General features: G+C 37.9%; 1 protein-coding gene across 1 annotated transcript in view; it reads left to right on the forward strand.

Moving 5' to 3' along the window:
- The window catches only part of TPRG1 (tumor protein p63 regulated 1), a 111509-nt gene that overhangs the window by 59798 nt on the left and 24939 nt on the right, over nucleotides 1-26772 (forward strand). The window lies entirely within an intron of this gene.

A 26772-nucleotide genomic window follows, 5' to 3' on the forward strand; every position in this document is an offset into this window, starting at 1 on the left:
TCACTGTAGCCAGCATAGTATAGGAGAAAAAGTTTTTTAAAAGTATGAATGTCATCCTTGAAATAATGGATTAGCTAGAAAAATGTACAGTCCATTGGGATAAAGTAAATACTAAGAGGAAATGTGGTCTAGTCAGTAAAGCTTTTAATATGTTCATTAAAAAAGAGAAACTATTTAAAAATTATGTAGTACTCATATTTATAAAATAAAGAACATTAAAATAAAATAAAGAAATAGAAATTAATAAAAAATAAATGTAGAAGTTAGTTCAATAAACAAATCATCTAAAACCTGATTCATTTTAAGGTAAACAAGGAAGATAAAACTATTTTTATTATGATGGCAGAATATTATTAGTCACTAATATCACTAATATGAGGCAGAAATAGATAAAATTAGGAATGAGAAAAAAGGTAAAACCACTGTTAGAGAAGGACTTAAAATAATCATAAGAGCATACCAAATACAAATTTGTGGGAAAATATTTGACATCTAAAAGGAAACAGACGACTTCTTGGTAAACCATAAAATACAAAAACTAAGACAGGAAGAAAAAACTTGGTAAGACCTATTATCTGGGATAATATTAGAAAAATGATTAAAGGTCTACCAAAAGTGCATTGAAATCCATATCATCGCTTTCCTATTTGTAAGCAACTAAGATACTTTTAATGTCCTTTAAATTATTAGAAAAAAAGTATGAGTGATATGAGTGAGAGGAGACTCAGACCCTGTTCATTTCATACATTTATGAATAGTAAGGACTGAAGAACTTGGAGCTCCTTTAGTCTTCCTCACCCACTTCTTCTTCCACTTTTCCACTCCTCTAAGCTGTGGTATAGAGACAAGCTCTTAAATCCTTCCTGCATGCAACTCCATAAGGCTAAAGGAAAGCTGTGCAAATGAAGACTTGTGGAAGCCTTGGCTCTTCCATTAAAATGAAGCTCATTGTCCTGATGGAGAGAACACAGGACTTGCAGCCCTGCCATTGCTGTTTCCATTACTGTGGGCAAGTTAATTCCTTTGAGTCTTCGATTTGCTCTATAATATGGGAATGATGGGGCTGTAATAAAGACTAATGGATAGGGTACATGTAGCACACAATGTTGATTGCCTACCCAACAACCACTCACTCTCTTCTTCCATTCCAGAGAGAACCAGTTTTATTTATGTATCAACTCTCTTCTGAGAAGTTATATGATTTAGGGATGGTGATCTCCAGATTCAAGAGATGAGTGATTGGTAAGCTCCCTCCGTTGCGAATTAAAGCTTTAGGCCTGAGTGTAACCCAATTCAGGCCCAATGGTTAACATGGAATAGGACTTACTATAATCCAGAAGCAGTTACAATTCAGATAGCATCCTATGAGGTAAATATTACTGTTAACTTCATTTTACAAGTGAGGAAACTGAACAGAGAGGTTAAGTAACTGGTCCAAGGAAACACAGTTAATAATGATAGAGCTAGATTCAGATCCAGGACTCTGGCCCCAAAGTCTGTGCTTCTAAAACACTAAGTAATATTGTGTCTTACCTAAGTGAAAGTTTTTTAGGAAAACTCAGGGGAATTTTTTTTATATTTCCATTGGTTTTTTAAAAAATGGGAAGAAAGAGGTCTACATTGTTGGGTCTGCCTGTGAAAGCTGGTATAGTTTTAGCCATCTTTCTATCATGAGGGTTACTAAGGTAAAATGTGGAGGACAGCAAAGCAGAAAAATGGGAAGAAATTGTTTTTTTAAATGTCACTTAGCTCCTGGGCCAAACAACCCTGGAGTCCTATTATTGTGGATTTGTGTGTACATGTCTGTATGTGTGTGTGTTTGTGTGTATTATTGGGATACTACATAATTATCTTAATTATGCAACATTATGCAACACATAGAGTTTTATAAAAATAAAATCAAGATGTAATTGGCATTTTTCATCTTCCTTAATTTCTAATGCAAACTAAATGTTCATTGTAAGCTAGGGTTTCATGTGGACTGAGGGCTAGTTGAAGAGACAAATTTTGTCCTCAATGAATTTAGCTTTCTGGTTTGACTCCTATTATGCTCAAGAATACACTATTTTTATATATATTTTTCTCTTACCCCTGTGTACAAACCAGCATCCAGGAGAGACCTTGAAAATCACACACAGATTATCAATGTTTGCACACAAGCTGAAAGAGTTCCCTAATGCAGGACAATGTCAGTAGACATCACAGCCCTTTCCAAAAGAAATGAAGCACAGTGGAATTTTCGACATCAGCCAGTGGGTGAAATGGTGTTATATTGGGCAGTGGGTCATTCAGACACCCCTGAAGTCATATCTTGTAGGCAGGAGTTCGCCTGTTCTTTCAGTATGCCAGGCGAACTCAGCCTGCTGCTTCTACACATTCTCCTAATAGCTTTATCTGCCCAGACTCGCAGTTCAAAAGGAAGAGAGAGTAGGAGAGAGGGCATTAAACACTTGGTTTGGGCCTCTTTTGTTTTTGTCTCACTTCTCTTTCTGTGTCTATCCTCTTACTTGTTTTCTCTCTCCCTCTCTTATCCACCCTCTCTATCTGTCTCAGTCTGACTTCCTCTCTCCCTTTCCCCTTTTTCTCCTTACTTTTATTTTGTACGTGCTCTAACGAAATCATATTTTCTGGATATTCTACAAAATGGCCTTGGGGCACTTCAAAGAATACCTCTCTCATCTCCTTGTTTTGATTATTTCAAATAGGTGTACACAGCCACCCCCTTTTCTTTTCGAGTAAAACCACAATCTACTCTGCAAATCACTGCTTTTCGTTTTGCTGGCTGGAGGGAGAAAGGATGAGATAGGCGAGATGAGGATGGGGGGGGGGGGATGGGAAGATAATGACAGATTTGATGATAATTAATATTTTCTGACTCTGAATAGTGAAAGTCCCATCCAAGTTCCCCAGCCAAGCTCAAGTTAAACTCTTGGTGTGTGGGTTTAAGTGCACTGCAACCTGGCATGCTGGGGCTGGTTTGGAGGGAGTGATGCTGTGTATGTGGAATTTTTGTGGTTCTCTTTTATTACTATTACTAAGTAAACCATGCATATCTAAAAAGGAAACTTTAAGTCAACCCACTCTCGAGGTGAATTAATGTATTGGGTCTGAGTTTCCTTGCCCATAATTTAAATTACCAGGTTTATGTATTAATTATTAAAGGCTTTGGAGTTTCTTGACTGTTTGTTTTCATTTTTATATCAAACCTCAATTATTTGTGCCTCATGTTTTTGCCTATCTTTTAATGTAATGGGACAACTTATCTCTAATGGAGTAGTAATAATTTATTCAGATCCATTCAATAGATTTTCAGCTTCTTTCGGAGTTTAGGAGAGGGAATATCTCCAAGGTCACTTCCTAGATTTGTTTTGTTTTGTTTTTTCTTCAAAAAAGCCAACTAATCATTTATTTTATAGCAATAATAGAAATGAATAAGCAAAATAAGATTTTCTCATAATATGATTGTTGGAAATTTTGGTGCTATTAAATTAGAATACTTTATTTTTTAAAGAATATGTTTTAATAGAGTAACTGAATGTAATTAGAGTTTACTGACTATGAAATTGACATTTTCAACAATTTCCTTAAAAATAATATTGGATAGAGTCATGGAAGCCAAGAGAGAATGTATTTTCATCATGGGGAATGTTCAGCAGCGACCAGTCAATTGCTCATTCCAGACATGTTTGTTAAAACTGAGCGAGGCAGGAGATCACCATATCCATTGCTTCATTTTATCCTCCTGATAATCCTGGGAGGTAAAAATTGTTTTCTTCTTCTAAAGAAACAAAAAGTAAGGCACAGGGAAATGAAGTTATTTGTCCAAATCACAGAGTTAGCAAAGTTAGTAAATTGTAGAGCCCAGATACAAACCTAAATCTTGAGTTAAATACATCAAAGATCTGGATGGAGAGGTTAACACTTTAAATTTACTTTGCTGTTTTCATATTTTGCAACAGACAACAGGACTGGACACTTTTCCACTTCTGTGATAAGAACTGTATCAAAAGCAAGGACAGATTAATGGTATTTAAGAACAACAACAAAAAAAATGGATGTGCATATCTTACGAGGACAGGCATCAACATGGTCCCACTCATGCACCCTAGCTCTTGATCAATTTTTTTTTTTATTAACTTCAGGAAGACAACTTCCTGTCCTTCTCCTACCCCACATCCATCTTTTCTTTTCCTTTCAGATTCCTCACTTTTTCTTAAGATGATTTTGGTTATTTTTCTGCAATACTGGTTGTCACATTGTTGGGAGAAGACAAGTTTTACCAGCAGTTTGGAAAGTGTTTGTGGACTTTATTTTATGAATCTTTCTTTCCGAGAAAGAAATCTGTGAAAGATTTCTGCCAAATCTGTGAAAGGTGGGCCCGCATTGCTGCAAGGATTCACTTAGTGATAGCACTAAAGACTTCCTTTGTCAGAAGTGGGAGGGCAGTGTGAGGACATCAGGTACAACGTGTTGCATGGGATCCCACACATCAGAAAGATGTTCAGTGCTCCAAGTAAATGAAAAAAATACCAGACTGCATCTAGTCAAATAGATTTCTTACTCATGAGCTTCCAAAATGCTTTAGAGTAGTGTATATTGAGGGCATCTGAAAAAAAGGAGTCTTTCCGAAAGTTCTTGATCACAGTATGTATATGTAAATGTAATTATGTGTTTTAACTTGGTCTGAGAATCTTATTTCTTATAATGGAAAACTCAGCTGTAACACATTAACCGCCATTTTCTTTTATCCCAACAGCATTCCTTGTCTACCTTTGTGTCCTAACACCATTGTATGCACTTTGTTGGTTACACTCCTAACACAAGGCTGTCTTTATAGTCAGGACTCAATGAATCTATAAATGAATATACATGTCACTGAATACTAGCCCTCAGAACTCTCTGTGTCAGAGGATCAGGTTTTACTAATTTATTGGTAATACTCAATTTGTTAGCATATTTCTCCAGAATTCAAATAAAAGTGATGTGTTTTATTTCCCTACAAATGCCACCAGCCACTTAAGAGTCTCTAAAAAGAATGAGGTGATACTTTGCTGAAAGTTATTAAAATACTTCTTTTAAGTATTAATCTGCAAATGTTGTTGTGATAATAGACTGATATGAACAGGAATGAGAGGTAAATAGAATGAAAAAAAGAAACAAAAAATATCATAGAGTCCCTGCCAGTTCAAAGGGCAATGTGATTTTTCCAGGAAAGTGTTTCTAATATGTGAGCACTTTGCTTTGGGTGCTGATGATTTCAGAGAGGAAGCATTCAGAGCTGCTGCTGGTAGACTGACTGTTTTGAGTGCTGTGGCATCACAAGATCTGTCAACATGAAGCTTATTTTGATTGAAGATGCTCAGTTGATGTTGCCCAGAAAAACCACCAGGGTTTTGCAATGACTGTTTAAAATACCGGCACTTTCAATGAAGAGTCAACTCTTGAAGCATAAGCAAAATTCAAATATGTTTATCTTTTATATGTTTCCCCAGATTGAATTTATGATTTTTAAAGGAAAAAAATTTTTCAAGTGGGAATGTAGGAAAAGGTTTAGAGAAGTGGAGTCCACAGTGATGAAATATGGCTTTATCACTCAATTTTAGAACCATGTAAATTAGCATAATTATTTTTAACAGTAAGTTAATATCAGAAATAGTGGTAAAGTGGAGGGAGAGGAGAGAGAGAGAAAAGAGAGATCTTTCTGGGTGTATATGCATATATGTGTACTCACTGAAAGTTCAGCTAAATGAACTTAATTTTCAAAATTTTTAGATTTAGACCAATAATATAGCTGCTTTCCTTTTTAAAAATGAGTAATATATTGTATGTAAAGAGAAGACACTTCTAGTTGTTATTAACTGAGGTAGCAAAGCCTACGTATTCTGGTTAATTCTTTCTGAAATCTGCAGTGAGATTGCAGCGGGAAGCAACAGCAAAACTCTGAAGGTCAGCATATATTACAGGGAGGAAGGAATGACTAGTATACCACACAGGACTAGTATGAAAAGTTATATACTATTCATCATATCATTTGGGGGTTATTTGCTTATTTTTTAAGAGGAGCAAACCCACTCAATGCCATGATCATAAATCCTGAGTAACTGAGACACAGCATCATCCATGTAAAGAACCCTGGGTTTCTATATCCCACCTCTCTTTTCCCTCTGCCAATGTTGAACTTTTCTCCATTGTCCCCTTCTGTTTTTCTTTTCTCTTCCTACCTCAGCCAGGTCAAGGGTCCTCTTAGGCAAAACCTGGGCAGAGGAAAACATTTTGAGCCAACCTTCACTTTTAAAAATCCTAAATAGACTTCATTACTATGCAGGAGTACATTCACCTTCACAAGGACAGCTTGCTGTGGAAAGGAAAGAATTACTCAGCTGTTAGTGCATCTATCCTCAAGCCACTGATTTGTGTACCTAATACCTTAAGTTTGGAAAATAAGCAGCTTAAGATGGTTTTGCACAAGAATCCAGCTTGTTAAGAGGTGACTGAGTTTATGGGTGCTTGGGCCTGTGTGTGAACACTTTTTTTCAAATCAAAGCATTTATGGAAAATTCAATCCTGTGTCATTCACCAATGTGCAGGGTAAGTCTAACACTACAACTCTAGGCTAAAAATAGCTGATTGGACCTGTAGCAAGTCTGGGGGCTCCGTGATGGGAAACACTCCACACCTGCATTTCTTCCCTTGGGCTCTCTCCACCTGTATGCCCCACAGGCATCTCAAACTCAACCTGTCATCCTCCTCCTATCTCATGCTTCCCCAACAAACCTGCTTCTCTTCTGCAGGCCTTTATTTATGTGGATGGCCTTTGTGTCCTCCTAATTATTCAGGCTTGAAAATTCTGTCATCTTTGGCTCCTTATTATTTTCCTCCAATCTAATCAGGTTGTCAAATCTGTCAAGTCTATTTTTGCCACTTTTTTCACACCTAACCCTTTCTATTTCTACTGTTGTGATCTTACTTTAGGGTTTTATTACCTCTCATTTCAATGACTATGGTGGTTTCCTCACTTTGCTTCAGTGTAGTGGTTAAGAGCCTGGACTATCCAGATGTTCTATGTTGGTTTAAGTTTAGAGTCAGCCTGTTAGTAACTACATAGTTTTTGAAATGTCTCTTATATCTTCCTTTGTTTTTTTTAAATCTGTAAAATGAAGATGATGATAGTCAAATAATGCCATTTTGTTGAATCTCATTTTGTTATAATGTTGATGAGATGCCATAGGAACTTAACTCTATGTTTATATCAGCCTATGGTAAAATTGGTTTCATAATACCTTGTCTCACCAAAAGTCACAGAACCTATTGACAATGTTAAATGAAGACATACTGTGCTTTCATAGGATTGTGAGGATTAATTGGGACTATCTAGTGTCTGATACAGCCCTAAATAAATAGTAAGAACCATGAGATTATTAGATCTTCCTACCTCCAGTGTTCACCAGTCCTCACACCCATTCAATGCAATGCTATCAGATTATCTTTAAATGCCATACTGGTCAATTCACCTCTTTGCTCAAAATTTTACTAGTGATGCCCCATTATCTCCTTATGCTTCAAAAATTGGACTACAGAGAAGATTTAAGATGAGGTCATTTTGGAGAACCTTTGCAGATGTCTTTTGAGTTACACAACCTGAAACTAAGTCAGATTAACCACCTCTTAAAATAGCACAAAGTGCCAACCTTAGGGTATTTGAGGGGTTGGCTGGATGGGGAATTTTTCTATGATTGTGTGGCTGAACACAAAGACAGATGCATTTTAGTTGAAAAATAACCCCCCAAAGACCCTAGGCAGACCCAATTCTAGACCAGTATCTGATTTGCAAGAATTTTGTGAACTTAGGCCAATTGACATCCTGGGTCATAGGTCCTTCATCCAACAAAATAGAAAAAGTAATGGGAATATATGAGTCAAAAGAGACAGTTGGTCTACACATAAAAACACTGTGAATTTTCATGGACTTTCCTTATCTGTGAAATAAAGATGCTATATCCCTGCATAGGGTTATTCTGAGGATAATATGAAAAAGCTATGCAAATCACTTACAAAGTGTTTGAAAATATGATGCCAAAGGGAATAAGTGTTTGCCATCATCATTTTCATCATTACTATTCACATTCTACACCTATAAAAGGTGTAATATTATAGTAGCATTTTCATTATGGTTTTGCTACTAACTTACTATTTAGGGTTGCAAAAGAGTTCTGTCATGATTCCTTTATCCCCTTGGCAAAATCTTCATCTCAGAAGTCGAGTCCTTAATTATTAGAGATTTTGACAGTTACCTATTGTTGGCATAGTGCTTTATTTATCTCAAAGGATGTTCATAAATATGCATATCATTATTCCTGAAAACAACCCTGCTAAGTAAGCTGGGTAAGAATGATATGCATGAATTGGAAGCTGGACACCCTGAAGCCAGGGACATTGTTTAAGGCCATGGTCACAAAACAAGCTTGTTATGGATACAGTGGACCCCTCTGGCTGCTACTGCAGAGGCTGCCCAGACCTCTGGCTACGTCTTTATGAACCCACGGCTGCCATTTCAGGTGAGCTTCTGTAGGACGGGTATTAAAAGAACTCAGATGCTTCCTAATTCTCCAGACACCAATCAGTACTGAAGCGTGTTGTAGGACTTGATGACTACTTCTCAAACTTTTTAAAAAATGCGAAAATATTTTTCCTGGTTTTTTTTTTTTCCATGATTTTGAATGTAATGAGAAGAAGTAATTTGTTCAAAAGCTTTCTGCAGCATCAGTGTAGGAGTTCCAAAAAGGGAGCTAAACTTCAGTAATTGCAGGATTTACAACAGAATATTAAGGGTGATTATCTCTGGGTGGTGGGATTAGATGCAATTTTCTTTACTTTTGGATTTTTTTTTTTTTTACTTCTCTATACTTGCCACCAGTCTTCCTCCCATTAAGTTTTATGTAAAAATAGTGATTATATTAGATTGGCAACAGTACCACATTTTGGGGCTGGTATATGTCTCATCCACTTGCTACTTGTGTGACCTTGAAAACTTCTGTAACCTCCCTAATTCTCAATGAAATAGAGATAATGGTGATGATGATACACAGCTCACAGGACTGTGGAAGTATGGAAGGAAATTGCATAATATAAGGACCCTAGCATATATTAGGTGATCAATTACTCCATGTCTACCACCACTTTTCCTTCTTCCTCCCTATTCTTCAAACTTATAATGGTTTCAGGACTAGAAAAAAAATTTTGGTTGTAATTCTAAATTCTAGATGGAACTAAAAATGCACATTGTAAAAAGAACTAAGCTAAAGCTTTAAGGTGACAAGCTATTCCAAATCTCAATTCTTTCCCACACATACTTTGGTGACAGATTTTTACAAGATAATTAAATGCTACCTAGCAATGAGCAGGGAAGCCTGTCCAGATCATCAGAGAGAGGAGGTTGGAAAGCACTGTTTGCAAAGACAGCCGTCGAAGTGAGGAGGTGGATGTGAGCAGCCTCTGCAGTGTGGGGTATCGGGCTCCCTTCTGGGACAGGCAGGATGCAGGCATCCCAGGATCCGACGTCTGCTTGTCTTGGCCCTTGTTCCAATCACTCCGCCTAATAGGAACCCACACTCTCTGTTTTAGAGCTTGGGCTTGGCTTAGGCAGCTCTCTAATTGGTTTATGTCATTCATTAGGAATTTCTTTTCTTTAAAGCCGGAGACTTGAAGTAAGATTGTGAGGAGAGATTCCATCCCACCTGTATCTGCTTTGCTGTTCCTAAGGTCATGAGCTAGGTGACATGGGCCTCCTCTGGCAGGGGCCTACCTCGGCTCTCCATGTCCACTCATTGGAGGGCTGGCCTGCTTGGAGGCGAGGCCCTGAGCTTCCACCCCCACCTCCGCCAGCTGGGAGGGCACAGGTGGCAGCGGGCCTGTGGGAGCCTGTGACTTTCTTTTCCTTCTGCTCCTAAAACTGAGGGCCTGCTGATTTGGGGTGTGGATAATTAAAGAGCTCTTTCACTCCTGAAACAAACTAGGGTTTGCTAGAGGGAAGGTAGAGAAAAATGTGGCTGGAAGGGGAGCAAAGAAATGTCCAGGATGGTTTTGCTACGCCACAGAATCCTCAGACTCAGCAGGTCTGGGAATAACCTCATTTCCCTCCCAGACCTGCACTGACTGCTCTGGTCAAGGCAACTGCTGTCTTTTCACTCGCTGAGAATACAAACCTCAAGACATAGAATAGTTGAGAGAAGGGTTTATTAAATAGTGTTTCAAGGATATTTCAACTTGAGATCTACTATCTTTGACCTATTCTCTTTGACTCTGAAGTCTACCTCGTTCTCCTTTTTATTCTCCTCTCTGCTGATCTAGGCCTTATGGGTTCCCCACATAGGGCGTCTGAACTGGCTCCCTGATTTCATCCCCTCCAAAATCTCTCTTGCCTCTCAAGTTCTGATCATTTAAGCTTCTTAAATCAAAGCTATGGTCATGTTGATATTTCTCCTCTTATTAAAAGATTTCCTCAGCCCCAATTGTTTATAGGATAATAATGTCTTATAGGATAACTCTAGTTTTCAATATCTTCTATTGCTTAACTCTGACCTACTTATCTACCCTTTTGGCTGACTTCTCCCATGTGTAGTAGGTTTAAGTCACACAGAAATATTCAAAAATTTCTGTACAATTCTTTGCTTAGTGTATGAAGCTCTAAGAATAAGAAGTCTCCTTGCCAGTTTACCTTTCCCACCTGATTGATCTGTGCATGGGAGACTGATGGCTGATTTTGAAAGCTAAAGTTTAAGTTTCTAGACAATAAACAAAGTAAAGCAGATTTAGAATCCCATATTTAGATGCTGTGTTACATCTGTAGTGATATGTAAGGTACTATAAGTGAGGAAAAAAATGAAAAGAGAAACCAATCTCTTTCTTGGAACCAATTCTAAATTATGTAATAATCAGATTGATGGCTTAAGATCACCACATATGATAGTAAAATTTGTGCTTGGGGCCCACTTTGCTTCTGGAGTATAAGAGAATGAACAAAGGTAGAACTGGAATGATAAGCTACTGTGATTGAAATACTCTATATCCTATAAGATTTTGGGGAGGAACTTGGCTAGGAAAATATACATCTAGCCTCTAAACCCTTTGGAGACATAAAGAGTGGGCTATGTATCACAGGAGGGAATACATAGGGAGGCCTTGAGGTCAAATAAACCAAAAAGAATACTTCACTACTATTAAGTAGGCTTTTGAATAATTTGGTTAAAATTTCCTCATAAAAAATAGTACCTGCTTTGGAAGTTTGTTATAAAATGTGTAGATAACACATGTAAAGCATATATTAAGAAATAACAGCTACGTTTGTTATTGTACCAGGCCATGAATTATTAGAGAGAGTTTCTTCTATATATACCTTGTGCTTTCACGCAGAAATGAATGCTCCCATTTCTAGGCTACCCCAGTTACTCAACACACACACACACGCACACACACACACACACACACAAATACACACATAGGAGGTGGATGTAGAGAATTTCTTCCTGAGTCTGGAGCAGGAGAGCTGGTTAGAGACTGTAAGCTCTAGGACAACACTCAGTATCTATCTCACTTACAGTGAGAGATGAAGGAACTCCAGTACTCTCCGTATCTCATGATTCATGCCTTTGCATTATGTCCTTCTACTTGGAATAACTTTTCTCTTCATTTTTGAATGTGCACTTGTTATTTTACTTTGATTTTCCAATTGCCACTTCTTTCAGGATTCACGGATACTCAAGCCAGTGATAGAGTTTCCCTCTCTGTAATTAAAGCTTCTCTTTTCCTGGGTTTCTCCTACTTCTTTCTTAGAACACTTGTTCTTTCCTAGTAGAATGTGAGAAACATGAAATAGAGAGGTGCCTGGGACAGTGTTTTGAGCATAGTTCCACTGAGCATACTTTCATAAAATGAATAATATTATTGCTAAGATAGAGTTCGATTTTTCACATCTTTAAAACTACAAGTACATTGTCTCTGTGGCTTTAAGTGATAATTCATTTTCTTTAGTATTCAGTACTTAGTTAACATAAGCTCTACTCTGCATCACTCAGATTGCAAAAAAGGCCTTGGTCTCGTTGACCTTTAAATAATTATGAAGAAGCTACTTTCATATTCTGAGTCATTTCTTCTCTGCTCTTTGTGGAAATGTATGGTGATATCGTAGAAGGAGGCTGAGGTTGTACCCGAAGTATCTTCAGGAGATTGTATATACACGCAAATTTTAATTTTAATGATCAAAATTTCCCAAGGGCATACACTGCTATACTAAGCACGGTGCAGGATTAATTAAAAACCATGCTCAAATTCTGTGGCTCTTACAGCCTTTTGGATAATCTTATAATACAAATAGAATTAATTTTGCCAGACACAGAAATGTTTTGCCACCTCTTAACTATGTTGTGGAAAGATGATTAATTTGGTTTCGTTTTTAGATGATGCTTTTTTTTTTTTTTTTAAACACAGCTTAAAACTACAGGGCTTAAGTAGTTTCTTAAGCTTTGGCCAGGATAAGAGATCTATCAATCTATCCATTCATTTCTTTATAAAATGCTTGGGCTCTACCCCCTTTGACTCAGGAACTACTTCTAAAATACTGGCGGGGGGGCAAAACCCCAGTAACTTATTTATTAAAAAATTGTGTGTTTATTCTTACATGTTTAAACTTCAATCACCTTCAAGTACTCTCCATTTGATGCAATACACCTATCAAGATATTTTTTCCACTGCTCAAAACAGTTTTTGAACTTGTTGATTTTGCTGCCTATTAGTACTTCTGCTGCTTTTGTTTTACCTCTTCCACATCTGCAAAATGTTTCCGTTTGAGGACTTTTTTTAACAGGGAAGGAAAAGACAGTTCCTCAGGGCAAGATGGGGCAAGATCAGGTGATTGTGGGGGGGCTAGGGAATAGGGTTCATGCCATTTTGGGTCAAACACTGCTGAACAATCAGTGCAGTGTGGGCAAGTACACTCGTAAATCACCCATCATGAAATGGGCAAACACATTGAAAGGGTCTTCAGAAATTCACTGAAGTCAAACGCAGTCTCTCACAACAACGCTGGCTGGTACACTGATACATATGGGTTTCTAGAACACTCACCTATTGAAGAAGCCTGTACTACAAGGAGCTGGCCCTTCAGAAGATAGGTAAAACTGTTTTTTGGGGGTCCCCCTTCGTAGCAGTACATTTTATGATGAGCTAGTAATTCCCAATGCTTGCCTTACTGGGATATAACACATCTAATTCTTTTTGCTTTTGCCTTGAGCATTTAGCCTAAGTAAGGCATCAGGAGGGTTTGTTTGTTCTGCCTTATATTTTCTGATCAAACGCTCCTTTATGAAAGATCAGGTGCCAAAGGGGCAATTTAACTCTGAGCTATATTTTTTATGTCTACTTTCTCAAAAAGTCAATTAGAAAAATCAACACCTCACAATGTATTCGAGCAGCAGCAGGTGTGAAAAAGACTTAGATATTAGAAACTATATATGCTGGTAAACTCCAGGTGAGCCAGTAGTGTGGTAAGTTACCAATACAACTAATGTTGTTTTTGAGTAAATTAGCAGATATGCAGCCTCTAAGAAGACAGGAGGGTGTTATCATAGTATATTCCACAGTGATTGGATTGCTATTGAAGTATTGTTTTCCTTCCTTGGCCACATAATTTAATAAAGCCATTGGAAAATTGGAATATATTCAAAAGCGAATAACCTGGTTTGTGAGGGAGTTTTTGACTTAGTTCAATGAGGAAAATGGTTGAAGGAGCTAGGTGTTTGTTTTGTTGTTTTTTAAAATAAAGAGAAAGAGATTGAAAAGATTGCTATAATAAAAAAAGTCAACACTCTAAACATTTGAATAATCTTTAAGCACACCTAACAGTCTATTTTCTTAATAAAAATTTCTTTTTGAGAACTGCTGTTTGACAATTCTACTATGTAATAGGAAAACTGAAGTGCATCCTTTGGAGTTTTCTTTTAATTGTCCCAAAAGAATCCTCTTTTCTTAGATTCCTACCCTACAGCAGCTACAAACCATTGTGCGTTCCACAGGCAACAAAGATCCCTGTCCTAGGCCCACACTGTAGGCAGACCTCCTTTGGTCCTTATCTAGCTGTGTCTATCCCCACAGGCGAGGCACCCACAGGGTCAATGGATATGCCCACTCACAGCCCATGCCCGCTTGTGAACTACTTGTTAATAGGACCAGTGGCAGAATCACTTGAGAGCTTGTTTGAAGTACAGAGTCCAGAACCTCAGGACCCACTCCACCAATTGAATCAGAATTTGTTTTTTTTATGAAGAACCCATGGACAAAGCCAAAGTGGGGAAAGACTGAGAGTGAGAAGTTGGGGTGGGTGGGCAGGGGAAAGCAGTGGCGGGAAAATGGAGACAACTGTAATTGAACAATAAAAAAATAAATTAAAAAAATAAATTAAAAAAATAAATAAAAATCTTTTTAAAAAAAATCCCCAGCATCTGTTTTTTTAAACAAGGTTCCCATGTAATTCAAATATACATAAACTTTGTCAAACATTGTTACAGCTCACTCTCTAGGTTTCTGAGATCCTAAAATTTTCTGTTCAAGTTGTCCTACTCCTGCTTTCAGAACATGTTTTTCTCAGAGCATGCCATGCTGCCAATGGCCTGAGGGGTGACAGAGAGGTTACCAGTTGGGGAGTGGACCTGTGTGGATGGAACTTGGAGATGCGGCTGCTTGTTCTCACTTATGTAGACAAAGCTGCCACCCTAAGGGACTGAGCAGTGGGACTGAAAAACAAGAGGGAGGATCCCAGGTAGAGATCTGTACTGTTGCCCTGGGCCTGGGTGGTAATACAGAGCTCTGTGGTAAAAGCAAATCTTAGGTAAAAACAAAATCATAAAACTCCAAGCTCATGTGTATACAAAACAATACTATTGCAACATAAAGATAAATCAAAATATCCTCAAGTAAACTCTAGCCCACCTACTCCAAAGTTAAATATAAGAGTACACTGTGGAATGTAGGTAAATCAGTTGTAGTTCAGGAAATGTTTGAAATTTCTTAACTTTGTATGTAGTTTAGTATTTTACACCATTTTCTTGCTTTGTGACCCCCACCCTCCACACCTCCACCAAATTTATGATTTGGCAATTTTGGGTAGATGTAAAGGAAAATAGCAGGAATGCTAAGACAATTCAGAAATTTCTTCTCTTCTGATTTATTTTTCAGAGCTCTGGTAAAGGAATGCTTCAAACCTCTGATGAGAGTCACTGGGCATCCTACATAGAGTCCTGTGATAGTCTGCTAAGGAGGCATCCTTATTTCCATTTTCCGAATGAGAAAACAGACTGTCAGGGTTAAAGTGCCTTCCCCAAATCACATAGTAAATAAAGGCACCGAGGTTTGAACCCAGGTCTGCATTCTTTGAACTCCATAATTTCTTTCATTGTATCCAAGTACCTAAAAAGTACCATGGGTTTTTGTTGTCTGAATTTCACCTGGGATAGGCAGAATGCAATCAATTTGGAAAGAGATGGAGGGGTCTGAATGGGTGACTCTTGTTGAACAATTTCAATGGCTCTCATTGACTCTGGCCAATGGGGAAAATGATGTTAATTGCAGACTACATCTGTGTGTGGAATTAGAGATAGACAGTTTTGCTTGTCCACATAATGTATGGTATGAAATACCATGACTAAATTTCCCCCAGAAAATGCTCTCATAAGACATAAAGGGAAAAGTAAATGTGTATCACATTTAATCTTTTGAAAAATTTTTTCATTTACATTTTTTTACATTTTTTTTTCACAGCCTTAAGAGCATGATCCAAGGGGATATGTTAGGAGAAGGAGATGGGTCCCTGCTCTGTTGGTCAGAGAGCCCTCTGTGTCCTTCACCTTCCTGAGCAGCCCAGGCTATTTGCCGATAGGCCATAGAGAGTTGGGTCAAACGTTTGTGGTAACTGGTCTCTCTAATTTCCCATGCATGTATTCCAGACTTTCTACCCTCAGGCTCCCTTGAGCTGAGATGGAATGGAAAGTGATGAGATTCAGAATAGTGTTCTTCTCAGAAGCTTTTTTTTCTTTTCCTTTTTGTTTTTAACTTAGCTACTTTGTACCTGTTGAAACTTGGTTATTTGGGATGCTTAAAAGTAACTGGCTTTTAAGAGAGGAGATGAAAACTTACACAAATTTAAAGGCAATGAGTTTTGCCAGATATCCTAATTGATAATAGAGGGAATTGTCTCAAAATGGTTTCCTTTATATTGTGGCATTTTCCATAGCAGCTTTGCAAGTTACCCTCTCCTCTCCACACATGGCAGCCGTTTGGCCCTGGAAGGCCCTGCTGTAGACCTGTCAGGCCAGCATCTGCAGCACATGCTTTCAGAAAAGGACCACAGATGTCCTACATGCAAAAGAACAGACCCTCAGTCCTGGGTCTTTCTCTAAATGTCTCGTTTTACATACACCTCAAAATTGATAAAGGATTCCCCATCCTCCTTAAACAAATATTTTAAGAGCTCAGTTTTAAACAATGCAATTCAGAACTATAGACTGATGAGAATAAAAGCAACGACCAGATCAATTGAGTCTAAGGAGTAAATATTTTTGGTTTGACTTTATTTTATAGTAAAGACCCTGAGAAAACTGTTTGACCACATACTACAAGATACATATTGTGGGGGCAATGAATATGGCTAAGATGTGGATTCTGTTCTTGAACAACTCATAGTTCATTTGATGATATAAAATAACTATACTGGATCACTTCATATTGGTGAAATGATCACAAATGCTGTCAGACAGGCTCAGCAAGCTGAATTATTTGTTTGGAGCCCTGAGGAGTCATGGTTTTGAATATTGGAAATGAATGCTAGAACTGTACTTAAAAGGCTGGGAATGTCAGGCTGGGAAAATTTCTGAATTTTATAAACCGCTGGAAGCCCCTTTAGGTTTCTAAGCTCATTGGATCAGCACTGAGGAGAAAGGGAGAGGGTAGATTAGTTCAGTGAAGAGAGACTACAAATAAAGAGGTGAGCTCTGGAATTATTGTCTTTATATTGGCTCCACTGGAAAATAAACAACTGGTTGGTGTAAATGTTTTTTTCTTCCTTGTTCCATATATCTATAGGGTACCTTGAACTGAGGAGGGGCTGTGGAACCAGAGAGACCTAAATCCTAACCCCAGTTACCCTACTTACTAGTTTGTGGCTTTGAACCTCAGTTTCCTCATCCGTAAAATAGAGATTATAAATGCACCTTGTGTGTTTACTATAAGAACAGGAGGTAACAAATGTAGAGGTAACAAATGTTCAATATATAGTTTGCCATTTCCATGTAAAAATAGTGCATGCTCATTACAGAAAGTAAGAATTTTTAAAACAAGAAAAAATAATTCATTTTATCAATAATGTTAATATTCTAGTGTATTTTTTCAGTCCTTTTATATAAGTTCCACACAGGTTTAGTGCTGTGTAAGTGTAAATGAACTGGAAAGGGAGCAGCTGCCTTACTGTTGTTTTGCTTCAGACTACATTTTCCTGTTGCCAGGTTTTCTTTGATATGTATAAGGGGAAGAACTGTAGCTAGACTAGATAGGCTCTTGATCTCATCTTTCTTTTCCATCACTGTAGACACAGTCCTGCTCCCGACCTCTACCCTGAGCACTGCTAGGTACAGACAGCCTATGCCAGCAATGCCACTAAATGTCATCTTTGTTAACCAACCCTCAGATCTCTTCAACATTCATATCTTTTGAATAAGCTCAGGGATTTGGACTAAGGGCTTAGGTCAGAGTCCTACCTCTGGATCAGAAATACCTGAGCATAAACCCTGACTTTCACCGATTCCGTGTCTCTGGGTATTTCATACCATTGTCATAAGAACAATAGTTTCATAAGAAACAAGGGGATATTGGATGAGAAATTGTTTGTGTGCTGTAAGGCACTGTCCAACTAACAAACAGAGTGTGACTACTATTTACCAGACACTGTTAGAGATTTGACATTTTTAATTTTACTTAACCCTTGTATACCTTTATAAGACAATGTCACTAGTTTTATTTAACAGAAGAGAAAATTGAGGTGCTATAAGATTAGGAAGCCTTCTAATTCAGTTAAATAGCAGCTATGATTTCAATCTGTTCATGCTAAAATTTATCTCTCATTGAAATTTTCTCTTTTCCCTTTCTTTTGCTATCCTCACCACTGCCACCCAACTTTTGATTTTATCCTCTTTTTTGTTAGCCTCTAGGATTTTTTAAAAAAATGATTTTATTCATTTATTTTTAGAAAGGGGAAGGGAGGGAGAAAGAGAGGGAGTGAAACATCAATATGTGGTTGCCTCTCAAGTGCCCCCTTCTGGGGACCTTGCCCCCAACCAAGGCATGTGCCCTGACTGGGAATCAAACCAGTAACCCTTTGGTTCACAGGCCAGCACTCAATTCACTGAGCGACACCAGCTAGGGATCCTCTAGGCTTCTTAATGACACCCAGTAGGAAGCCCACGCATGGTCAAGACTCAGTCCCATTAACGGCCTGAGATCAGTGGGGGCACCTGGCTTAGCCATGTGCCCCTATCCCCTCTATGCACACTTTCCTTTTGTAGTTTTGAGTATAGCAGTCAGAGACAAATTTCCTTAGCTAATTAAATGAATGAAGCTGCTCTCCTCTGATTACCCATTGGCTTCTCACTAGCTTCCACATCAGAATGTCGCTGCTCTTGATCTGTGGAGTTGGCACAAACAATACCAAACACCCACAAAGTTCTGTAGCTCTCTTCTGACCTAGCTCCCTCCACCCTGCCAACTTGCTTTGTAGCCCGACTGAATATAAATAAGATCATGATAAAAATAAATAAATCAAGGCACATACACTGAATTTTTTGTTTCTCCCCACCCCTCATCACAAACTGGATCTTTGTTCTTATGATTTTCCTCTGTCTTCAATGCAAGGTACTTGGTGCAAGGTTGAAGATCAGAAAACGTATTGAATGAATATAATCTTCTTTGATATCTTCAGTTTAAGGGGTTGTTCCTGTCTCTGAATCCTTATTACAATTTTATCCAGAGAAACTTCTCTAGACTTCATGAAAGAATGCTAACAAGTATTCGCTAATAATGTTGCTATTCAAAACAATTGTTATCTAATGTGCAACACACACACTAAAAGTTTGAAGGGGGATTAGAACTGAGGCTCCTTGTATAGCATTTGACAATGCCAGTCTACCAGAGTATGATTCTAAGGATGAGCAAGTTTTATGTCATCCCCATCAGCAGAAAGAAGGTTATGATTTTTAAGCCTGGGATTATGTTTGTGTCATTTTGACAGGTGTAACTCCAATGGACTTTTTAAAATATGAGCATTTAGATGCCCAAAACTAAAAGATACATATAGTTTCTTTTCTTTTATCTAAAAATTGTTTATAATTAGTCTCATTGGATTAGCTCTTCATTTAAATGGAATCTGTGAAATCAAAGCTTTTACTATAAAATGGATACATTTCTCTTACAGGAAAGGACATGAGAAAGAGGTGTTTTGTTGTTGTGGTGGCGGTGGTCGTTTAATTATTTTACCATGACTCCAAGAGTAATGCATTCCTAGTCTCTCCATCAATAATAATTCAGAAAAAAACAAATGAGAAGAAGAGCTGCTAGAGTGTTGTAATGGAATGTTGGCAGCAGCGAGAAATGACAGAATGATGGTGAGAGAAGAGACAACTGATATAAGAACTAATAAATTTAGCAGCAAAGAATCTTTCAGAGCTTGGGTAAATAGGCTTACTCTTTGTAGACAATAGTTGGCTTTCATAAAGGAAAGCACTGGAATATAGGAAAGAATTATGAGGGCTTTGAGTATTAATCTAAGTAAATTTCAGATTTCAGTGTCTATATCAGTAAAATTAAGGAGTCAAAGAAGTAGGATATAAATGAGTAACAATAAATCCCTTCCAAGTCTTCACATCTGGAGTTTGTGGTGATTTTTATTTAGCTATAAAAGAATTAGTTATTTTTCAATATGATCTGTTTAAGACACTAAGTATATAGGTTTAAGAATGACTTCAATTCAAATAATCCATTCATACAAGTTCTGAAGAATAATATATTTCTGTATGTTATTTAGATACAAACCAAAGGTAAGTAATCTTTACTTCTGATGAGTCTTAAGTGTTAGATTTGTGCCTAGTTGGAGTGCCCCCTGGAGACTATTTAATCCAATGTCTCTTATTTTATAATAAGGTTGTCTTTGTCCATTTGGGCTGCTATAATACAATGCCAGAACCTGAATAGTTTATAAACAGAAATTTATTTCTCACAGCTCTGGAGGCCGGGGAATCCAAGATCAGGGTGCTAACAGATTCAGTGTCTAATGAAGGTCTGATTTCTGATTCACTTAGGATACTTCCTTGCTGTGTCTGTCCTCACATAGTGAAAAGGGGGATGGTCTCTGGAGTCTCTTTTATAAATGCACTGATTTCATTATGAGGACTCTATCCTTGTGACCTAATTACTTCCCAGAAACTTAACTTCCTAATTCCATCACCTTGGGCTTTAAGATTTCAACACATAAATTTGGGGAAGACACAAACATTTAAACTGTAGCAAAAGGAAATGAAGTCCTAGAGATGTTGTGCCCAGCTCTAAGCCACACAGAAAGTTAGCATCAGTGTTAGGATTAGATTCAAGCTTTATCTTTGAACTTTTGGTTCAATGACCTTACTACCATAACATGTAACATTCTCAGAATGGAATAACATGGCATCCAATCTCACAGGTATCCTAACTTACTCTGTGAATTTCTTCATTCACTCACTGTCATTAAACAAGAATGCATTATGTGATTGCTATGTACATAGCAGTATAGGAACCCATGTTTTAGTCTAAGTATTTACTGGGTGTCTGCATACACACACTCACATACACAAGCATCCTTACCCCATGAATCACAAAATCTTAGGTTGTGTTTTTGGTTTGGGTCTTAGTCTTCACCTCAGCCCTGAATATGACCACTTCTAGGACAAGCACATCTAAAGTCTCCCAAACAGATAGATATCTACTTTAGATTGGGGGATTCCAAACCCAAACTTTTTAGAACCCTTGGTATAATTACTTACCTTCACTTTCTCTGCATTCTGTTTTTGGCTCATCCCTAGGTCTTTTATTCTGTAGTTTCAAATTGTTTTTTTCTTCTAAGAGAAGAATGATCATGTCCGCAGCTCTCTGAGAATTTCTCATATTTATTGTTATCCTAAGGCTTTAGGTATAACCAGTATAATAAACATTATTTTGGTCTTTAAGCACAGATGCTAATTGATTGGTACCAAAAAAGACCTTAGAGGTGGTCTAATTCAACTACCCGGTTTTACTGATGGACCCCTGGAACCCAGAGAAGTAAATGGTTCAAATTATCCATCCAGTTAGTGGCAGACCTACCCTTTGAACTCTGGCCTCCTAACTGTTACTCAAGATTCTTACCATGGTACCAACTGCCCCGAACTCTCCTTTTATGAACACTGCCGATCTAGTTTTACTTTATCACTTACCTCTCCCTCAAGTAATATAACTCATAGAATTTCTTGGTTACCCATGTCAGTAAATAGTTAATCGCACTGAGCCCAAGGCCCTGGAAACTTCTGGGAGGCAGCCAGGTGAGCAAAGAGAACAGATAAAGGCAGCACCTGCCGATGGGTTTGGAACAGCCTGGGGACATGGAGAAAATGTAAACACATTCTGCAAATCTTATTGTCTGACTCTGTGCCAGCGTCTTTTGGGTTCTTGTCATGGAAAATATTTTGTCTGAGGTCATTCAATGAGCAAAGAAGCATTGAATACCATCCAGGGTGCCAACTCAGTCCCCCCTTTTGTGCAGATTAAATAAGCAAGGGACTAACATTTCAGGGGCCTAGAAAGCCCTCTTTTCAACAATACAGGCTGAAAGGAGACATTAAGAAAATATATTATGTTGTTCTGAACTGCTGTCTCCCCTTCGCTGCCCTCCCTCCTCCCCCACCACCTCCCTCTGTTTGCTCACCCATACTTACAAGCACACGCCCTGCATTTAGAGCAAGAGTTAATGTCTGTGCTTCCTCATAAATCTCGCTTTGGTGCCTTGAGCTATGTTTTTAATTCTGTGGTGGAGCTTTGAGATTTGAGATGTGTAGAAAGGAGGGGGCAACTGACAGAGGTAATCATGGAAGCTGCCATTTCTCCTTCCGGGAGCCTGGCATCTTCATTCACTTCTTCTAACAGGTAGTTTAATGCCTCAGCCCAGCATCTGCGAAGGCCAGGATGAACAGAGAGTAGAAAAATCAAAGAAAAGGAAGGTGGCTATATTGTGCTACAAAAAAAGGATGTGTGTCTTCTCTCCAAAAGACGAAGAATGTGTGGAATGAACAAATTAACCCAGACTGTTGACTGGCTGGCATATTATTCTAGTTCAGCTAAAAATGACTTCACGGAAGGGAGCCTTTTCCAATAGAAAGAATGTCTTGTCTTATAAAGCTTATTATTGAAGAAAGTCTTACCTCTGTTCAACTTGCAGTGCCTTTCTGTGTTGTTAAACCATATTTATTTTTCATTATTGGACCTTCTGAACTTCTATGGTGCAGAAGGCAAATCATCTTTGAGGATGTTATAATGGTTTAAAGTAGTAATTGTTTAGACCTTCCACCCCACCAACAATTGTATTTGAGTAGAATCCTGAGTCTGAGTCACTGAATAGAACATATAATTAAAATGACTAAAGGAAGAACTCTGATATGTAAAAATTCTGGTCTTCAATGTATATATCTATAAAATGAAAGAATTGGAAACACACTTTTAAGGGGCCGTCCAATTCAGTCTAGGATCCTAAAAACCCCCCAGTACTATAAATTGCCTTCTTCCATTAAGTTCTTATTTGTCCTTATGGACCCCTTCCTCTACTTTTACACCATTCTGTGAGATTTTGATGTTTACTAAAAGTGAAGAGTAAGAAGTGGGAATAGAGGCCAGATATGGCTGGTTTATTTGAGGATAGAAATTGAGAACAAAATAAGTTATAACTGTAACAGAGTGAAATGCTCATCCTCTCTGACTCCATCTTGTTCAATCCTGCTTTGTTTCCATGGCCTTCAGGTAAATAACTGCTTGCATATAGACATGCTAATCATGAAGGAATTCTGCTTGCAGCTTGAGTTTTACAAAAATAACTCCTACCAGAAAGGGCCTCTCCAGAGGAGATAAGGGAAGTATGTACTGTCTATCAAAGATTTGCAGGGACCTCCGACCAGACTCACATCAACTAGGGTCAAGAGACTAAGCACAATCTTTCTCTGACCCCTACTAGTGCCCAGATATCTGCATTTGTTAATCACCTCTTGACGTTTCTATTTGCTCTTTCTTTGACATGAAAGAAGCTTGAACTCTGTCCTTTCTTAAGATGGATTTAAGGCACCACTAAGTCTCCCTTCTTCTCAGTTGTTGCCTTCTAGATCAATAAAACTTTTCTTACAATAAACTCTAATGTTTTAAGTTTTAGCCTTTCGAAGTGTCAGGCACATGAACTTTAGACTAGTAAGACAGGTCTAATGCTGTTTCTCTTGTTTGTTTTTATTCTATTCCACTAGCAGTTCTTGACCTGGTGATCTGATCAAGCCTGGCCAAATTCTTTATCTTATTTCCTGTGAACTTCATCTATTTCTACCAAAGAAGTTTAGAAATTGCTATGAGGGTTAAACAACCTGTAAAAATATGAAGTTTACATATTTTTACATTTTAACAGTACACAATAAGCATTATAGTACATGCCAGTACTATATTTGCTAGTAGACCAATGCCTTACAGCATACAAAGCATTCTCTCATCCATTATCTTCTTGTTTCTTATGAAATTACTGCTACCTAAAGTTCAGAAAACTGGTGTGAAATGCTCAAAGCAAAAAAAAAAAAAAAAAAAAAAAAAAAAAAGGCAAACAACTAGTGTGGGCCTAAGACAGAAGTCTCAGTTGCTTAGGAGAAGGCACAATGGTTTTTACCTGCTGCAATGGAGCAACCTATGGAAAAAAGGGTTTTATTAGGGTGATTAAAGGAAGAATCCAAAGGATGCAATTCAAATGGTTTTTCTTTGCTTAAAAATTTGATGTTGTCATTCTTTTCCTGGGACTGTACCCACCCTTTGAAAACTTAACCATAACAGCTCAGTGAGAAAGACTCAGCCTTCTAACCTTGATGATATAACTTTTTAATAATCATCCCCTGATTTACCTTATTTTTCTACAGTCTCAGCATTGCTAATGTTGGGTATATATAAAAAATACAGAGTTCCATTTGAGAGAGATTTTCTTTCTGACCTTTAGCTGGAATTCCTGAGCATGTTTTTTGCCCACAAAAGGTGGCAGGCTCCTTAGGGCAATTCTTTTAACTCTGTGTCTAATTGGAAATAAGGCTGTGTTGTGTAATGGCAGGACCTTAACTTGGAATGTATCTTGTAACAATAGACCAGAATGGTGAAAATACACCTAAATGAAGTTTTAGGAAACTATGTCTCTCTCTAACTCAGCTCTGTTTGTGGTGATGGTTTAAGAAATCCCTGGTCCTTTCTGAGTCTCAGTTTTCCAATTTCCAGAAAAAAAAGACACTTCTAAAAAGGGTTATAGCTTCCAAAAACCCTTCTAGCTCTGACATTCTGTAGCTTATAAGCCTTAAACTACTATTCCTCCATACTGGCTGATTGGTGCTTTTAGATGTTTGTGAAATAGTGTGGTAGGTGCTAAAATTGCCTAAAAGTGATGGGACAATACTTGGTGTAGCCTTTGTAGCAGAGGATGTGTTCTGCTGGGTGGGGGTGGGGGGTGCTAATTTAATGCCTCTAAATTAAATATATAACTCAGAGGCTTTTTATGGATCATCTTTCCTTGACTGGGTGAATGCTAATGGCACTATAGCTGCACACACAATTCACACAGGGTTAGTGGGGCTCTGGAATGTTACCATATGGAGACACTCTAAAGAACATATGGAGACACTGAGATTTAGAAAAAGAAATAAGCTTACCCCTAGTCACACAGCATTAAGTATCAAGACCAAGACTCTAATGCTGGACTACCTGACATCCTGTTTGCTGCATTTTTCACTCTACCGCATATGATTTCTCTCATGGTAAACACAAGTAACAGTTTAATAAAGTGTTTCTGGTCATGAAAGAGTCCATATTCTCCACAATTGCCCTAGTGACATTTGACAGAAGAGAAGATGATAGATTTTCATAGACCTCTGGTACTAAAGGCTTTTGTGAGAAGCACTACCTTAGTGTTACCTTTGGAGAGACTATTCAGTTCTAGATTTATCTTTCCATCTATTACCTCTGGAGCCCAGGTGAGAGGATTGGCTGAACTTGTATACTTAGAAATATATTATATCTTTGAGAAAGATCATTGCCATACTCAAACTGATTGTCTTTTTAGAAATAGGGTCCCTCTTAAATTTCATGCTTAGACTTCATTTGGGGTTTCCCTGAAATGAAATAACATAAAGTATACTTATCAGATAATCTATCTTGGCATATTTTCATCCCTTTTGGATAAAAGCAGAATTGCACCCAATACATAAATTGACATATGAATCAGTAAATAATTCTATTGTGCAAGCTGTTTCACTGGACTCAGGCCAGAATGCTCCATTAATCATCATGCATAGAATATTCATTGAGCTTTAGGTTTATAATGAGGCCTAGAAAAAAATGAAGAAAAGTACAGGGAGGATGATAAAGTATAGCAACTAAGAAGGTGAGGGGTTAGAAAGGGAACTTTAGAGGTATGTACAATATTTTTCTTTTTTTCTCTTTTTTTTTTTCCTTTTCCTTTGCTTTTCTTTCTGGGTAAAGGATTAAGTACAAAAAAAGGTTAAGTGTCAGCTTTCATACATAATCATCAAAAATATGAAAACAGGACAGCAGAATGTGCCATACTCTTTTCTTACTTTCCTTTTGTAAGAAGCAGCTCAGGGAGCAGCCATTTGAAAGATGAGTGTTACATGCTTATGTGTGAGATGGTGTTTATCCACATCTCTACGTGAATAAACATTCAGAAACCACAAGAGCATTCCCAAAGGAATCCTTCCTTGATACAGGAAGTCACAGCTTTGCAAAGAGACCACAATTAAGCTCCAGTTTTTCATTCTAGATCCCAGGATTTAATTTCTAGAAGAAACAAGACCTCTGTGATGTTCCATGGGGCTCTTTAGAATCACAGGCACCTTAGTTTTAAAGTTTGTCAAATGCAAACTTCCTGAGCTTGTCCTAACATTCAGGGATCTCTCTGCAATCTGAGATGTCTAAAACCACAAACCAAAAATTCTAATGGACACATGCAAAAGAAGAGGCCACAGAAACTACAATTTTTTTAATTCAATGTGCCCATACTCCCCTGCCACAAATTCCCTCCCACTACTCCCAAGACAGTTTTCTCTTGCTCTGCACTTGGGTTTACCAGATGACCAGGCCTGGGCTCTACCAGGTAGTGGCTGCCTCCTACATGCTAATGGGTCAGAACTATGAATTTAATGGAAAAGGGCAGGGACAGCCTCCATATATGCTTTGACATGTTTGTTGCTGAAATTTTGCTGGATGGAATGTATGCAGGGAATAGAAAATTGTGATATACAGAAGTTGAGGTCACAGAATATTTTGAATTAGTCATCCATATCTTCCTATTTGAGAATCCCGTCTTTTCTTAGTCCTTGCTTGTATTTGTGGCTCTGTGGAAATTGTTGTCATCTCTGTTTTTCTTTGAAATTATCTCCC

This window comes from Pteronotus mesoamericanus, unplaced genomic scaffold (genome assembly GCF_021234165.1).
Source record: "Pteronotus mesoamericanus isolate MK-2021 breed Mesoamerican mustached bat unplaced genomic scaffold, CSHL_Meso_final contig_82, whole genome shotgun sequence".
NCBI classification, from domain to species: Eukaryota; Metazoa; Chordata; class Mammalia; order Chiroptera; family Mormoopidae; genus Pteronotus; species Pteronotus mesoamericanus.